Source organism: Elaeis guineensis, chromosome 8 (genome assembly GCF_000442705.2).
Source record: "Elaeis guineensis isolate ETL-2024a chromosome 8, EG11, whole genome shotgun sequence".
NCBI lineage: Eukaryota > Viridiplantae > Streptophyta > Magnoliopsida > Arecales > Arecaceae > Elaeis > Elaeis guineensis.
The window spans coordinates 136,359,223-136,377,762 of record NC_026000.2 but is presented as its reverse complement, the minus strand read 5'-3'; the positions used below and the strand labels follow the sequence as shown (position 1 = coordinate 136,377,762).

The 18,540-nt window shown below is 39.2% G+C and overlaps 1 long non-coding RNA gene across 1 annotated transcript; it reads left to right on the top strand.

The window, feature by feature from the left end:
• Window positions 1–11,322: 11,322 nt before the first annotated feature.
• On the top strand, window positions 11,323–12,175 carry LOC140851032 (uncharacterized). Its single transcript, XR_012133819.1, has 3 exons — window positions 11,323–11,534; window positions 11,624–11,707; window positions 11,788–12,175. It is a non-coding gene; the product is annotated as an uncharacterized lncRNA (long non-coding RNA).
• The last annotated feature ends 6,365 nt before the right edge of the window (window positions 12,176–18,540 follow it).

The window sequence follows — 18,540 nt, the reverse complement described above, 5'->3', positions numbered from 1 at the left end:
CAGTCTTGAAAGACTTTTTAAGTGGATTCGATCCGGATGATGACTGAGGTATAGACTTGGATAGTCCAGAGCCAGAAAGAAAATGTTAAAATCATATGATTATGAAAGGAGAATGAAAGATAAGATATGAAACAATTGTTGAACAAAAGTGTTTCACCGGTTAACATATGATGATGCATCTATTTTGACAAGATAGAAAAATTATGAATGTTTGTATTATTCTGGACATTGAACATGAGATTTTATATTTTACTGCTTATCCTTATTTTCAGACTATATTACTATGTCAGTGTGATATGGGAATTCTTACTGGGCTGTAAAGCTCACATCCCTTCATCTTTCTTTTTCTTCTCAGAGTTACAGGATGACTTAGATTGGCTATGGCTTGGATTTACGGGTGAGCAGAAAGATAAATAGAGTGTCCTAGTATCTGATCAGAGAATTGAAGAAATTTAAATTGTAATTATGCAAGGTTTTATGAATTATATTTGAAATTAATTGTTATGGATGTTAAGGTTGTAATGATTTATTTTGGCCTTGCGTATTCTTTAGGGCTTACTCTAAGGAGTGTGCGGCCATCACGTATCCGACCCGGGTGTTGGGTTCGGGGCGTGACAGAATGGTATCAGAGCATAGGTTAGGATCGTTAGAGATTATGATATAAGTGATTAGAATATTATAGAGTGATATTAGAGCTTAGGTTATGATCATTGGAGATTTCGATATAAATGATTAGGATGTGATAGAATAATATCAAAGCTTAGGTTTAAGATCATTAGAGATTATGAAGAGATATTAAAACTTTATGTAAGATTAGTAGGATGTGACAGAGTGGCATTTGAGCTTAGAGCTTAGGTTACGTTTATTCGAAGACAATGATACAAGTGATTAGGATATGACAGAACAGTACTAGAGCCCAAGTTTAAGGTCACTAGGGATTGTCATATAAGTGATATCAAAACTTAAGATTATAATCAATAGAGTATGATTGATAATATCGGAGTTTAAGATTTTGATCATTAAAGGTATGATAGAATGATATTATAGTTTAGGTTATGATCATCAGAAAATATGATTTATGTGGTATTTGAGTTTAAAGTTATAATTATTCAGAATTATAATTTTAGTGATATCTGAACTTAGGTTATGATCATGAGAAACATGATAGATATAAAAGAGAAGATTCAATATTTAGATTTCGAATCAATAGATATTAAGATGAAATTTATGCATAAGTGGCATATGTTATCTATAATAAAATTGACGAGTTATATCTTAGATTTCAATTAGTAGGGTGGCCTGAATATAAGAAGAGTTGACCTTAGAATGAAGTGGGAGGTATTGATATGTAATGTTGAGTATACTCGCTGATTTTGGAATGCTAAACTTATATGGAAGGAAATTATGATAACTTTTCTGATTTTGATGTTAATTATTTGAGCATTATAAATTTTTGGACTTATCAAAAGAAAATTAATTAGGATATGGTTTAAGAAAAAATTTCATCATATGAGAGAGAAATATTTTTGAGCATTGAACCTATAGGAGGATCATATATGAAATTCAATCTTAGATGAAAAATATACTTGAATTTTATTATGAGAATATGAGATACACATTTTGGTGAAATCTTTGGTTACTCAAAATATCATATTCTGAATATGATTCTTTGATCTTTCAAGTTGTATTGAATTTCAAGTCAAAAGTTTACTTTTCTAAGTGGATCAAAAGTATTTTGATATTGTTGTTAAATTAAGAAGAAAATTTATTTTGTCAGAGTATGATATACAGGTTATGATGAAATCTTTAATAATTCGTATTACTATCTTTGGATTAGAATTTTTTTTTAATTTTTCTTGTGATTGTTGAAGATGGTAAAGTGTATTAATTATTCAAGTCAAAGTTTGAATTTTTTTTAAATTGAACTAAGACATCTTGCTAGTGCTAAATTTTGAATGACTTATACAAGGGACAAGATTTTGTATAGATTTATTGATTAATATTAAGAGTTATGATGAAGAGAATTCTATAAGAAATAATCAAGTTGATTCTACTTAAGGATGTTGGCTTGAGTCCTTCTAGTTTGTCAAGTTAGAAGTAATTCTTTTAAAAAGGAAGATTGATTTAGAAATTATCTAGATGATTGTAAGGTAAATCTACGGTTGACTCAAATCGATTCTAGACATGTCGGATTCTTGAAAGAATGATGAAACTTATGCAATGATTTCAAACATAGAAAGTGGATCAAGATTTAATTTTTGTATACTATACCCAAAGGTAGTAAAGATAAAGAAACTTAAAATTTTGCCCTAAGTCTTATATGAAATTTGAAGGTTAGATCTATCTTGGATTGATCTAACATATAAGGATATTTTTATCTTTGATATAATTATATAATTTGATAAATTAAGATCAGAGTGCGCAGCAAAAGCATGATGGTCTAAATTGATTAGAAATATTAATCTTTTAAATCAAAAGATATTATGATGGAATACATTAGTTGCAAATAAGGAAGGATTTTATTGATAATGAAAGGATACTATAAATTTTGATCTAATCTGATCATAGCCGGATAATTTTGTCAGTAGTTTGCTTCATTGTAGATAATGCCAAAAACCTAGATATCTCAAGTTTATTAATAGCTTGATAGTTTTGATATTAGTTCAAACTTAGAATGTCCTAACATAGATATCATATTTTTAAAATTTAATATTGTTACTCGAACTGATATAGAAGATTGAGATTTTTCTTAAGATGAGAGTCTACATATAAAATTTGTTGGAAGATCAAGTGAAGAAAGAAATCGATGATTGTGAAGAGTGATCGATGTTTGACCTTTATTTATTTTTCTATCAAGGGTAGTCTGAGATAATTATGAATTTCGAGTGAAATGTATTAAACAAGTAACGGTGGTATATTAATACAAGTTCAAAATGTTACAGTTCTTCAAAAAGTTGAGAAATCAATAAGAAGGGATGAGTTTGAAATTTCAAATAATTTTGTTATAACAAGATCATGAGAAATAAAAGACGTTATTGTAAGCTTGAGAATGACATGAAGAATGTATACTTTGAAATATATCTCAACAACATAACTTAATTTCGAGGACGAAATTATTTGAAGGGGGAAGAATGTAACATCCCGGCCCAGGATCATGCCCAAAACCCAAACAAAAAAAAAAAAAAAAAAAAAAAACAGTGCGGAAGGAGACTCCCGAAGGGAGTCTTCTTCCTCGATGAATCCCGGATGGAAGGGGAGTCCTAGGATCATCCGAGCCCTAGGGACCCCTATAAATAAGCCTCTCCCTCTCTCAAGACCCTCCACCGGTGATCTTCGAGCCCGATTCCTCTCCTTTTCTCCGTAGAAGCCGCGGCAGCCTCTTCTCATGTTCGTCGAAAATTGAAGGTCGAAGAGGCTACCGGAGTTCAGGTAAGGGTTTAATCTTTCTTCCTCTCCCTCTTCTCTTTCTTTCCATGTTTTTAAACTCCTCGCTGGCCGTCAGGATCGTCAGAAAATCCTTGAAAATAGTGAATCCTGTTTTGCTCTGTTTCGGCCGGACCTTTTCCTCTCTTTTCCGGCCACCGACGCCGTCGGTTGCGGCGTCCCATTCCCGAGACCGGACTCCCATATATCTCTCTTCCTTCCCTGAAAGCCTTGGCCGCCGGCGACCGGCCAATGGTCGGAGTTCATGAAGAAAGGGGACGGATCCCCTGTTTTTCGAAAAAAAAAAAAAAAAGAGCCGCCGGCCGAACCTATCGTCGGCCGTTGTTGGATTTTCGGCCAGGCCGCCACCCCGCCGGAGCCCTAGCCACCGAGGGGGGGGACCTCACGGTCCTCCCCTGTTTCAGCCAAGGGAGGCCGCGGGAAGAAAAGAAGGAAGAAGAAGAAGAAGAAAAGAAAAGAAAAGAAAAAGGGAAAAAGAAAAAGAAAAGAAAAGAAAAAATAGTTTTTTTGGCGACGAAATATTTTTTTTCGTAGTTAAAAATTTATTTTTTCGACAAAAAAAAATTTTGTCGCCAAAAAATTATATTTTTTACGACGAAATTGATTTTTCGTTGCTAAAAAAAAGACTTTGCGATCAATTTTATTTATATTTAGCGACGAAACTATTGCGTCGCTAAATTTTATTTTATTAAAATTTTTTTGAATATTTTGCGATGAAAATTTAAATTTCGTTGCTAGAATTGATTTTAGCGACGAAAGTTTTTTCATCGCAAAAAAAATTTTTTTTTGGCGATGGAAAAATTTTCGTTGCTATTTTTTTTTTTGCGACGAAAATAATTACGTCGCCAAAAATTTAATTTTTAGCGACGAAATATTTGTTTCGTTGCGAGAAACTTGATTTCCCGATCATTTGCGACGAAATTAAATTTTCGTTGCCAAAAATTAATCATTTGCGACGAAAATATTTTTGTTGCAAAAAATTAATTTTTTTCGTGACAGAAAATTTATTTTTAGCAACGAATTTATTTCGTCGCTAAATATGTTTTAATTAAAAATAAAATCGAAGGTATTCAGCCCTAATTGAAAAAAACCCGCTTGATCTCCCTCCCGGCCCGATCTCCGCCGCGGTCATCCAAATCTTCTCCCTCCCCGATCTCCGGCGATAGTCGTCATTCCCCGATCACCGGTCGTCCTTCCCCGGTAAGTCCTCTCCCTCCCCGCCACCATCCTCTCTCTCTCTCTCCCTCCCCACCGCCGTCGAGCCCTCTCTCCCCGCCACCGTCGCCGCTCGAGCCCGCCCCCGTCGCTGATCGAGCCCACCTCCCAGCTTGCCGGCCATCTCCCTCCCGCCTCGCCACCCTCTCCTCCACGCACCGAATCCTCCCTCTTCTCTGCCTCCTTCCCTCCGGTTCCCTCCAATCTGTTGAAACCCTAACCCTCCAATCGTCGCCTCCAAATCCCTCCTCCACATCACCACCCCCGACGCCGTCCTCGCCTTCCTCCGCCGCCCACGCCGGCCTCTCCCCCCGCCAGCTCCACGCCTTCGTCCGCCGCCGCCACGCTGGCCTCTCCCTCCCTTTCTCAGTCTGTTGTTTTTTTTTGTTTTCGTAGGGCCGCCGCTGCCGCGTCGCCGCCGGGCCGCCACCGCCGCGTCGCCGTCGGGCCGCAACCGCCGTGCGATCGCGAGATCGCGAGATCGCGAGGGTTCTGGACGAGTGCCGGCTCTCCCACGCCGTGCACACCCGGAAGCTGAGAGAGCTCTCCGCCCTCCGCTCCTCCGCCCCTCCCGGCCTCTTCTTCCCTTCCTTCGCCCGAGCCCTGACCCCTCTCTTCGACTGCGCCCGCCGCTCCCTCGCCGCGGAGCGCACCGTCCGATTCGTCTCCGCCTTCGCCGCCCTTCCCGACGCCAAGGATGCGGCCACCTCTGGTGCCTTCCTGGAGGAGTTCCTCCGGTTCCTCCTCATCGCCTCCGGTGTTGCGAACCGGACCGCCAGGTTCCGGTCGTGCCAGATCATCTCTGAGGTTTTGTGCCCTTCCACGATTCTGGATCTAGGGTTTTGAAGGACCAATAGAATCCTTTTTGCATTTTTTTTTTTAATTTTCTTGGAAAAAAACTGCCACCGATCTGTAATTAGTTAAAATTTCCCAGTTAAATGAACTGGTTTTATTATCTAGACATATGTGATTTTTTGATCTGTTATTTTCTCAAATTAAAGGATTTTCAGATCCACTATTTTTCTAGAAAAGGAAAGAAAATTTTATTTTGCAACTATTTTCACTACGTCATCACAATCCTATAAGATCTTAGGAGTGTAAATGCTGAGTTTTTTTTTTAAATTATTATTATTGTTGTTGTTTTGTTGTTCAAATATTTTGATCCTTCATGTTTATCTTCTTATCTTGTGGGATTGGGATTAATTAGGGGAAAATACATGACAAAAAGAAGAAATCAAATGAGATTATTTCAATATTATCAAAATTTACCCTAAATTTAGAGAGCTTTGAAATTTTCTCAAAGCATGCCTTGAGACATTTAGCATCATTTTGCCTGATCTATGTTTCAGTGATCCAAAATTTTATATATTTTTTAATTTTTTTAATAAATTTTAGTCATTAAAAATAATTATTTATTATTTTAGTAATTAGATATAATGTTAGATATAATTATTTATTTGATATAATTAATTTTAATCATGATTTAAAATATTTTTAAAATATTTTTTTTTAATAATAATATATTAATTGTAGCATAAAAAATTTATAAGCCTTAGAATTTCCGTTCGAGGATAGCATGCAAAAACCAATATTTTTTTTTATGAAAAAAATATTGGGTGCTTTACACACTATTCTCGAATTGTCCTCGTGGACAGTTTGGGCACGTGAATGAATTTAATATTGCAACACATGTGCTTGTATATCGCAGAGTTTTGTCGGTATTTTCGATCATGTTCTCTGGATACATAGCACAATTTTAATGCTTGTGTATCTGGAGAACTGCGTCGAAATGCTGCTGAAATTTTTTTGGTATACAAGACATGTATTGCAATATTAAATTCTTACGTTCCTGAATGGAATAGGACCATCACCCTATAGGTAGGAGATATAAGGCGTTAGTCAACTATTATTACATAAAATTGATTGTATAGTTTGCATCATAAATATGTAGGTATGGATCGTGGTTGGATATCTTGCGTGATAAGTTCTGTCCCGAGTATATTACGGGTGTGACGACTTTTATGAATGTGGCGTCCAATCATACTAGAGAAGATGGGAAAGCTCGTTGTCCATGTCGTCGATGTAGGAATTTATTTTGGTGTACCTTATCGGACATTCAGAATCATTTATACGAACACGATATAGATGTGACTTACAAGAGATGGACTTGTCATGGTGAAGATTTGCCGACTAGCTCGAACATGTTGTCCAGGAGTCCTATAAATCCGTCGTCAATCGGTGGATCATGCAGTCGTGAAAGACAAACACTTGGTGAAGAAAATAGAGAAATTTTAGAGGATCTTCATCCAGAATTATTTGAAGTAAATGTAGAAGCGAGAGCAGAACATCAGCATTCCATTCCGAGACAAGAAGCTGAAGAGGATATTAATATATCTATAAATGATAGATTCGAGCGTCTATTAAGAGATGCACAAAGTGATGTTTATCCTGGTTGTAAGAAGTACTCTCTGTTGTCCGCCGTAATAAAGTTATTACACATGAAGACACTTGGTAAGTGGTCAAACAACTCGTTTAATTGGTTGCTCAAATTTTTGAAGGACTTACTGCCAAAGGGAGAGTTACTTCCGTCAAGTCATTATGAAGCCAAAAAATTATTGAAAGGACTCGGTTTGGGAGTCGATGACTTGGGCCTACGCTGTGAAAAGATACATGCATGTCCGAATGATTGTGTTCTATTTCGGAAGGATAAACAAGATCTACAAGCATGTCCAATTTGTCATTCAAGCAGATGGAAAGAAAGTCGTGGTAAGGATAAGAAGAAAAAGAAAATACCATGCAAGATTCTGCGGTACTTTCCGATTACACCATGATTGCGTCGATTGTTCATGTCGAGGCATACTGCTTGTGACATGCGGTGGCATAAGGAGGTAAATAATATGGACGATGATGTCATGAGACATCCATCAGATGGAGATGCATGGAAATATTTTGATCGTGAACATCCATGGTTTGCAGCTGATTCACGAAATGTCAGGCTAGGGTTGGCAACAGACGGATTTAATCCATATGGTAATCTTAGTACTGCTTATAGTATGTGGCCTGTTATGGTATTTTCTTATAATTTACCACCATGGAAGTGCATGAAATCATCTTTTAATCTATTGGCCTTGTTGATCCCGGGTCCCCGTGCCCCTGGAAGAGACATAGACATATTTTTAGAGCCATTGATCGAAGAGTTACAATATTTGTGGGAAGAAGGATGCGAAACATATGATCATGTTGTAGGAGGCATCTTTCGTATGCATGCAGCATTGCTTTGGACAGTTAACGATTTTTCTGCATATGGCGATATTTCTGGATGGTGTACAAAAGGGTATAAAGCATGCCCAACTTGTAACGATGATATTACATCGGATCGTATTCGCGGAAAGATTTGTTTTACCGGCCATCGACGTTTCTTGCCAGATGATCATAGATGGAGGAGAAGTCTAAAGTTCAATGGCAAGCATGAACGACGTGCGCAGCCAAGATTCTGGTCTACGGACAATATTTTAAATCAGTTACCAAACCCACAGGATGTCATATTTGGTAAGGGTCTGGCCAGCCAAGTAGGGGTGCGAACAAGTATCGAAAATTGGAGAAAAAAGAGCAAGTTGTTTGATCTTCCATATTGGAAAACGCTTCTTCTTCGACATAATCTTGACGTCATACATATTGAAAAGAATATATTTGATAATATATTTTATACCATTCTCAATATCGAAGGAAGAACAAAGGATACCGTGAAGGCTCGTCTTGACTTAGAGGATATGCGGATTAGAAAGGAATTACATTTGATTCGACGAGGGGATAGACTGGTGAAGCCATTGGCATGTTATACACTGAATCGAAGAGAGAGAAATCAATTTCTTTCATATTTGAGATCAGTGAGGTTTCCTGATGGATACGCCTCAAACTTGAAACGGTGCATCAAGTCGAAAGATGGGAAGATCGTCGGGATGAAAAGTCATGATTGTCATGTACTTCTACAGCATGTGCTCCCAGTTGGTTTGCGCGGATTGTTGCCGGATAATGTGTGTGATGCGTTACTTGATCTGGAAACTTATTTTCGAGACTTATGTGCGAAGACATTGAGACGAAGTCAGATCGACATATTGGAGAAGAAGATTATCATTACTCTCTGTAAGCTCGAGATGATATTCCCTCCCGCCTTCTTTGATATCATGGTGCATCTTTCTGTTCATCTTCCACATGAGGCTAGATTGGGTGGGCCAGTACATACAAGATGGATGTACCCAATTGAAAGGTAATTGCATGATATTGTAATATTTATTATTCATTATTGTATTCTTATTATATGTGATATCAATTGATAATTTATTGAATAGGGAGATGCGTGAATACAAGAGTGCCGTCACTAACAAAGCACGGCCTGAAGGTTCAATAGCAGAGGCATATGTTATGAATGAATGTCTGACGTTCTGCTCTATGTACCTTCGACGAGTGGAGACCAAATTTACAAGGCCACAGCAGAATATTGATGTTGACGAGATTCTGACCGATGGATTGTCCGTGTTCTCCAATGTTGCCCGACCATATGGTAAAAAAGATTTTCGAATGTTGACACCACAAGAAACGGATGACATGCATTGGTATGTGCTAAACAATTGCGAGGAGGTAGAAGCCTACATGATGTGAGTATATACATTTAATTTTTATTTGTTGATATATCAATGAATGCACGTGGACTCTAAATTAAAATATACATGGTATTACTGTATCACTTCAGAGAACACGAAAGTGAGCTCAGAAGAAGTAATCCTACATTAGCAGCGGCACGACATAGGAATCAATTCGCATCATGGTTTGACGAACGGGTAAGTTATGTTCATGTTCATCCATGATTAAAAGTTTGTTTATATAGTATTTATTTTGTCAAATTTAACCTGCTTATTGTTCTTTTAATTGTAGATAGCTCAGCTACGTATAGACAATCCTAACTGTATCAGTAATGACTTAGCTGCACTTGCACGAAAACCTGACAGACGTGTATCAGTATATTCAGCATGCATAGTCAATGGTGTGCGATTCTTAACGGAAGATCGCGATCGTGATCGAACCACACAGAATTGTGGAATAAGCGTGGAGGGCGAGCATAAGGGTGAAATAATAGATTTTTTTGGTGTTCTGCATGAGGTTATAAAGTTGAGATATAGTGGTCTTCGACGGATTGTGTTATTCAAGTATCGATGGTATGACTTAGGATGACACAGGCCAATTGTTATAGATCCTCAACTCGTCAGTGTCCACACTGGTCATGTATGGTATGAAAGTGATCCTTATATTTTTGCAAAGCAAGCAAGACTAGTGTGGTATATTGATGATAACAAAATGAAAGAGCCTTGGCGAGTTGCAATAAGGGCTCAGCATAGGCATTTGTTTGATCCTGCACTTTTCACATGCCCGAACGATGAACATCTTGAGAATGAAGTCTGTGCAATTATTGAAAACGAAGCATATCAAATGCAAGCACCAGATAACATATTAGTGCCAGATGATACGATTGACATAGGACAATTACAAAGAGACGACTATGAACCTGAGGATGTTTCTGTTGTTGGATCGTCCATAAGGGCACGGACACGAGCACGATCCAATAATGACTTCGTTAACGACAATGATGATAGTACTTCAGGGTCGAAGTCTTCTATGACTCCCGTCGAAGATGACTATATGGACACGAGTTCAGAATATGAGAACAATAATTAATATGAATAGTAATTCAATTTATTTTTTTTTTATTATATCATGTAATACTTGAGTTTTTTGATTACTTACTGATTTAAATTATTTTAATCATTGCAGCATCATGACTGGTCCTGGACGTAGACATTCACGGGGTAGGCAGCAGGCTCCGCTTGATGATACACATCCTCACTTTAGCATTTTGCATGATGAGTCAGAGGATTTAGATGAGACTCAGTTGCCCGAGTCCACAGAGCCGCCTAGTGCTCAGCCAGAGCTTGCCCAGCCGGAGGCCATGGTACCGCAGCATCATCCCCTTACAGGTACATCTCTATCAATTTATAAACCATATATATTTTTTTGTTATATGCATTTAGTGATACATGATATATGTTCATTTCATCAATTTTTACATGTAGGAACACAGCATCGACGTGTAGTGCGTGGTCCTAGTAGGGGTCTTGTTTTGGAAAAATATGTGCATACACACAATGAAAAACCGAAGGTACATATATTTCGAGATCATCCGGTTGGCACAGAGGCTAGTATCGTCGCAAATGAGATCAGTTTGTATATGTGGAATCATTTTTCGTGGGCTGCTGAAAGTTTCAAGCATGTAGCTCCTCGATACCGTGATGCTCTAGTCTCTCACATCAGGGTAAGAATTAAATTTGGATGTCTTGCATATCATTACATGATCCATATTATTTTTGGTTATATAAATAAATTTTTATTATATGAATAATTTCATGTATTTGCCTTTTGGTATGATTACTGTGTAGGATAATATTGACTTCGAGGATTGCAGTGACGAAGAAGTGACGGCATGTATTCTCAAAATAGCTGCAAATAGATAAAGAGATCGGCGATGTAGGCTTCATAAATACTGCAATGAGCTGCAGGCGAAGGGGATTGATCCTGTGACCCAGTCATATAAAAATTGGGCTGGGTCTAGTGACGATTGGCGGTGGTTATGTGAGCATTTTGGAAGTGAGGCATTTCAGGTATGTCTAGTGTTCCAAGTTTTTTTAATTATGTTATGTCCTTTATTGGTTATAATTGTATGTATTTTGTAGCGACGATCGGAGGCGAATAAGGTGAATAGGAGCAAGATTGATTCTATTCACACGCAAGGAAGTGCCTCTTTTGCACAGAGAATGAAGAGGATGGTACGTTATTTTTTTTCACACGCAAGATTGATTCTATTAAATATTTACATTATTTTGATATCTTTTTTTTCTTTTTTTTGTTTGAACAGGGACTATCCGGAGTCGACGCCTATGCTAAATTCTATCAAAACAAGAGTGGCGAGTTCGTGACCGAGGAGGCGAGGCAGCATCATGTAAGTATCATTACTCTACATTTTGAATACTTTTAAAGAGTTTGAAAAAAATTTATGATTTTATTTGGTTTATTGTGAAGGAAAAAATGTTAGAATTGAGAGAGCAGGCGACGAGGGAGGTGGGATCTGATGGTGATACTGGATCGCAGCAGGTTTGTTTGATGACAGATGATACGATTTTGGATACCGTCCTCGGCGGCAGCTAGGATCTGGTCATAGCATGCGGTCCAAAAAATCACGCAGTTCGTCATCCGGCCGGTCTGATGATGCATCGGTGCCAGAGGCAGTTAGGACATCCATGAGCATGATGCAAGATCAGATTAGTTACTGGATGAATCGTAGTCAGACGCTCGAGAGGATCGTAGCTGCGGTGGCGGGACGGCTCGGTATTGATGCTTCTGAGTTAGCACCTCTACAGTCACATGATGCCGCCTCTGCACCACCATCGCGACACGTATCGGATCAGGGATCGACGCCTGGAGGAGGGAACGAGGCCAATGAGTCAGATCATACTTAGTTTGTACTTATTTTAAATTTAAAATGGTGTATAGACTTATATTTTTGTATATGACAAAGATGGTTATGAAACTTTTTGTTATTTGAAATTGGTCTTTTGACTTAGAATATTTTTATTGTGTTAACATACTGTTTATTTAAAATATGTTTGATCAGATAATTTGTATTTGAGTAGATTTTTTTGAAAAATTAATAAAAATTTTATTTTTTATCCAAAATTTATTTTAGCGACGAAATATTAATTTCGTCGCAAAAAAATTTGTGAACCCAAAAAAGTAAAACATTTATTATTCATTGCGACGAAATTTTTTATTTCGTTGCTATTTTTGCGACGAAAGTCTTAGTTTCGTCGCTAAAAATTATAACTTTTGCGACGAAATTTTTATTTCGTCGTAATTATGCCGACGAATATTTTTATTTCGTCGTCCTTATAGCGACAAAATTATTATTTCGTCGCCATTATAGCGATGAAATTTTTTTTTCGTCGTAATTTTTGCGACGAAATTATTTCGTTGCTATTTTTGCGACGAAAAAAATTTCGTCGCTAAAAATTTAAACTTTTTGCGACGAAATTTTTATTTCGTCGCAATTATAGCGACGAAATTTTTTATTTCGTCGCCCTTTTAGCGACGAAAATTTTATTTTGTTGCTATTATAGCGACGAAATTTTTTTTCGTCGCAATTATAGCGACGAACATTTTTTTTCGTCGCAATTTTTGCGACGAAATTTTTGCGACAAATTATTTTGCGACGAAATCCATCGCTAAGTTTTGCGACGAAATTAATTTTCGTCGCAAAAAATAAGAAAAAAAATTTTTTAATCAAAATATTTAGCGACGAAATTTTTTTCCGTTGCAATTTTAGCGACGAAAATTTAAGCTCTTGCGACAAAATATTTTCGTCGCTAATACAGTACATAACTTCGTGGTCTGGGTTTACTATTTTTTGCGACGAAATAAAATATTTTCGTCGCTAAGGTCTTTTGCTACGAGGCTTTCTCTACAAATTTTTAGCGACGATATATTTCGTCGCAAATACTATTAGCGACGAAAATAAGATTTTTAGCGACGAAAAAATTTCATCGCAAAAAATTAAATTTCTTGTAGTGGTATCCGACCCGGGTGTTGGGTTCGGGGCGTGACAGAGTATCTCTATTTTTTATTCAGATCAGATATTGGGTAGGATTTGAGTATAGGATATTAAGTTTAGATTTGAAGATGGATGATACAATATCTGATCTAATCCTATCTATTATCGTTCTTAAACAAAATGGTTGTTTCTTTATTTTCTCGTTGCACTTCTGCCGGCAAAACTGCTAAGGAAGCCTTACCTAGATCTGGATGAGTCCAATGCATGAGTCACGTATGGAACTTCATCTCCAAATTCTTTGTTCCTTCTGGTATTATGTTGAACCAAGCTGGCCGAACATTAACCTTGGCTTTTTTGGGTGGTAGAACGGAGCACAAAGATGTCTTCATCCTGTTTGCCAAATTCTTTGTTCCTTCTTCTCTGGTATCATGTTGAACCAAGCTGGCCGAACACTACTCTTGGCGCCTTTGGTTGGTAGAATGGAGCTCAGAATATCTTCGTCCCGTTTGCCACGTTCTTCACGTGCAGGACTAGTTAGAGTCCCCATAAAATTGATATAGTTTATGGAAGGTCGAGATCTCTTGGAGAATCAAATGATTTGTCGCATTCCGATGACAGATATTGCGTTGCTGCTGGATTGAGATTTGTAACAAGATGCGAAGCTAAAATAGTCGCCTATGACAAGTGGAAAATCCAGACCATGTCCTGTACATTTAGTCCTTAAATGGTGCAGATTTTTTGTTTTTTTTTAGATAACATTCATTCCCCTTACTGTAATCTTCTACTGGTACTTACAGGTCATGTCAAATTCCATGCTGCTCATAAAAAAAAAAAAGAGTAATAATAGATTTATATGTGTACATGAACGCGATGTTTCTAGCCAATAAGATTTATGTATACTGTTCAGTCATATGGAAAGTTTAGCGACATTGACTAAATAATACAAATGGAAAGTTTCATTTATATGATTAAAGTTGCCAACAACTTTTGGCACCATTGGCTGGTACCTTATCTCTAAGATACTGTCTTTCGGAAAGTTCAAATTTTGAAAAATTACTTAAAAATATATGTATTGTTGGAGAATACCCACCGACTGACCGACCGACTGTCGGAAGGACCAACCGACCGACCGACTGCCGGAATGACCGACCGACCGACTGCCGGAAGGACCGACCGACTGACGGCCCGATCGACCGACGGCCGGACCGACCGATTGGCGGTCGAAGCGACCGACTGAGGATATGTCGGACGCACCTTTTCCGACCGACTGAGCCCAGAGGTCTGATGGCCGACTCATGAAAGACTCGCCGACCAACGGAGGGGCCCGACGCCATTCAGCTGGCCACCGACTTTGGGTCGGTCGGCTCCTCCAATCGCCGTACAGCCGCTAGACCTTGTCAGCTCTGACAGCGACATGCGGCACGGCTATCTAGGGGCATTGTCCCGCCGAGAGCATTGTCAACCCTGGTGATTTGACGGCCACACGGCGACATGACACTTTCACGGCGACTCTGACAGTTTACAGTGAGTTGACAGTTCCTCACTTGTCTGCGCCATTAATGACGGCGCCATACCGTGCTCCACTATATAAATCGGGGAAGGCAACAGTGCAAGGGATCCGCTCCATCACTCCCACTTCTCGACTTCGAAACCACAGGCTCGCTCTTCTCCCTTTCTCCCCCTCTCGATCGAGCTCTCTGTCTACATTTCACTGTTGCCCAGTCACCTCTCTGACTTGACCGTCGGAGGGTCCCCGCCGGAGCCGTCTCCGGTCAGTGTGGACTTCTCATTTTTGCAGGTGCACGCTCCCCGGCGATCGGGCGACGAGGCGATTGGCCGCAACATGTATATATGTATGTATACATGTATATATGTATATACCATAGCTTAAATTTTATAATCAAGATATCAAGTTTTTAAGATGTAAGAAGAAAGAATTACTACGCACGCGATATAAGGCTGAAGGGATGGATGTATACATTTTTTTTTTTTTTGATGAAATGGGAGGTAGAACCACCCATATTTTATTTTATTAAAGTGAAAGTGAAGGTACAGCAGTGGTGAAAAAAGAGAAAGTTTGGGACATGACGAAGCAGAGCACGAGGGTGGGTGGTTACAGATTTTCAGAGAGGGTGGTTAAAAGAAGACAGAGTTGTGGGGATAGTTGAGAAAGCTATCAAGTTACTGCTAAGACTACTATGGTTCCTTTCAGAGTTGGGGTTGTAAAACAGGATTCCAGGATGTATCATGGCTAACTTGAAATTGAAGCGGAGTAGAACGCTAAAAATAAGGTTGATTTAGTGCCTTCAGAATCTACTTCTGCCCTATGAAACATGGTTTCTGTTAGCAGTGTCACTTTAACTCAGTTTCCAACAGGGATTGCAGACTTGTTGTGATGCGAATGATGGAATCAGAATTTTGTTTTTGTTTGAAAATGCAATCGGTCCAAGAGAGAACTAGACGTGCCGCTTGTTTGGCCACAGATTTTGGCAAGCGTGGAATTGGAAGCAGCGTTTGTTGCATTCTTTCCATAAGGTTCATTGAGTTGTGACAACCAGTATTTCCAAACCTTCCAAGAGAAATTGCACATGCTTGTCTGCATACCAAGAGTTTCAAAGCATATATTGATCATATGGCAGGTCAGGAACCTGAAAATTTTTTAAAACAATGGACCAAACTGATCGAAAATATGGGCATTACAATATGAGATGGTCTCCCGTTTCCAAGTGCAAGCCGCATAAAGGAGCACTTTGCCGAGCTTTTCCATCCTGTTGTCGATAGGCCTCGGGAGGACAACTCTCGAAAGTCCCACATCGGATATGTCAAGAGTGTCTATGGCCTTAAGTAGCCCAAGGGAATCTTCTTCCCTCACGAGACGTCTTTTCCCTCTTCGGGAGGCGAAAGGATAAAACCGTGAGGCCGCCACTCATGTGGCGCTGGAGCCCACCCCGGTTGGGACCATCGGGCACGCTCCCGATCTGGATCCAGCCGAAGCGAACAATACCTCGGTACCGAAAAAGGGCCATCTGTGGGAACCCGTCCCCTACCTGCCATAGCACCCTCTTGACAGGAGGTCTGTGGAAACCCGTCCCCTACCTGCCCGTCCCCTACCTGCCATAGCACCCTCTTGACAGGAGGGCTGTATTGTGGGTAGGCCTCGGGAGGGCAACTCTCGAAAGTTCCACATCGGATATGTCAAGAGTGTCTATGGTCTTAAGTAGCCCAAAGAAGCTCCTTCCCTCACGAGGCACCTTTTTTCTCTCCGGGGGGTGAAAGGACAAAACCGTGAGGCCGCCACCCACGTGGCGCTGGGGCCCACGCCGGTGGGGATCACCAGACACGCTCCCAGTCCGGACCCAGCCGAAGCGGACAATACTTCGGTACCAAAAAAGTATCCGCAACCTCTTGACCCATATCCACATCACATCTTTTTTTTATTAGATTAGCCTTAATTTGTATTTTGTCAAGGAAACAGAGATAAAAAAAATATTTAACCTTCCCTGGCACTCGGATGTTCTATATAATCGCACTAAAGAAAGGTCTGACTTCTCCATCTAGCAGAAAGCTGTAAAAATATTTTGTGGAGAACTTTTTGGTCTGGAACCATTTTCATTGTATAAGGTCTTGACTTTTCACGAGTTTTTTAACTCTTATAGTAAATTCGATTGCCCCAAGTTAAAGTCACCCGGAACATGAAATTGCTAGCTAGTTGTACTTCGAAATAGAGAAAGAGACTCTGCTACAGAGATGTTCTTCATCCGTGAAAGGCCGAACAACCATAGGAAGTGGTCCTTCAGTGGGTGGATAGACGGCCACGCGTCATGCCAAAAGAGAATACCGGAACCATCACCGATTTGGAAATACACCAAAGCTTGAAAGAGATCCCAATTCAAGAGACATTGGCCTTGTTGAACTGAATCGTTCTCTGTCCATAAGAACCTCCGACGTAGCCTGTCTATCCGTTTAAGAATGCCAGGTGGAACAACAAAATTGGCCATCCAATATGATACTAGTGGTGTGGTTATTGAATTTAACAACAAAGTTCTACCAGCGATAGAGAGAAGTTTGCCCTTCCACGGCGCTAACTTCTTTTCAATCTTCTCAAGTAGAGGTGTCCAGTCCTTCTGATTTAGTTTCTTTGTTTGTAGGGGCAAATTCAAGTATGTGAGAGAAAAATCTCCTGTTCTGCTACTCAAGATACTAGCAATTTGATCCCGTCGATGATGACTAAATACTTTACTGATTGAATCGTTAATAATAATAAATGAACTCGCTGTGGTGATAATATTTGATATCTATTGACACCCCCTATCCCCAAACCATCTCGTCTTTAAGAGTTCCAACAGAAATGGCCAAGCAACATTGTCGAATACCTTCTCAAAGTCGAGTTTATAAATGAACCCTTGGTCCTTGGAGTGGGAAGCTTGAAAGATGATCACATTCGTAGTGGCGCAAACGTCTGTAATAGATCTACCACGGATGAAAGCGGATTGTGAAGAGAGGATGAGTTTATCCATCTTAGAAGCTAGGTGCGCATATAAGACCTTCGAGAAGATCTTAACAATACCATTCATAAGGCTGCCTTATAGGTCGATAATCTCTGACGGTGCATTTGGAGGCCTTCTTAGGGATCAGTGTTATGAATGAATAATTAAGCTGCTCAAGATGTGTTTGGTGGTTGTATAGACCCTGAAACAATTTGAGAATATCATCCTTGACGAGATGCCAAAATTGTTTTTAGCAATCAAAGGAAAAACCATTAGGTCCGGGGGATTTTTGTGAGGCAAGCTGGAATACTATCATTCTTATCTCATCCTCGATGAATTCAGTTTCTAAATCATCCGAGTGATGAGGTCCTTCTGGGTATAAGACTCCCCAGTCTGCTTTAACAGAAAAAATGTCAGAGTTTCCTAGTAGTGATTGAAAATGATCACGAAAATAATCTTGAATTTGATGCTGATATGAGATTAACGACTGCTGATGGAGAATACTGGGGATAAATTTTTTTTTTCTTTGATTGCTTGCCCATATGTGAAAGAATTTGGTGTTGCAATCTCCATCCATAAGCCATTGTGTGCGTGAGCGCTGTTTCTATAAAATTTCTTTTTGAGATAGTATAAAATTGATTTTATTTTTTAGGATTTGCCGGTCTTCTAATTCAGATGTGGTAAGCTTCTTTCCTCCTCTGTTGCATCTAGACGATCAAGTTGCTGGAGAAGATCTTCCTT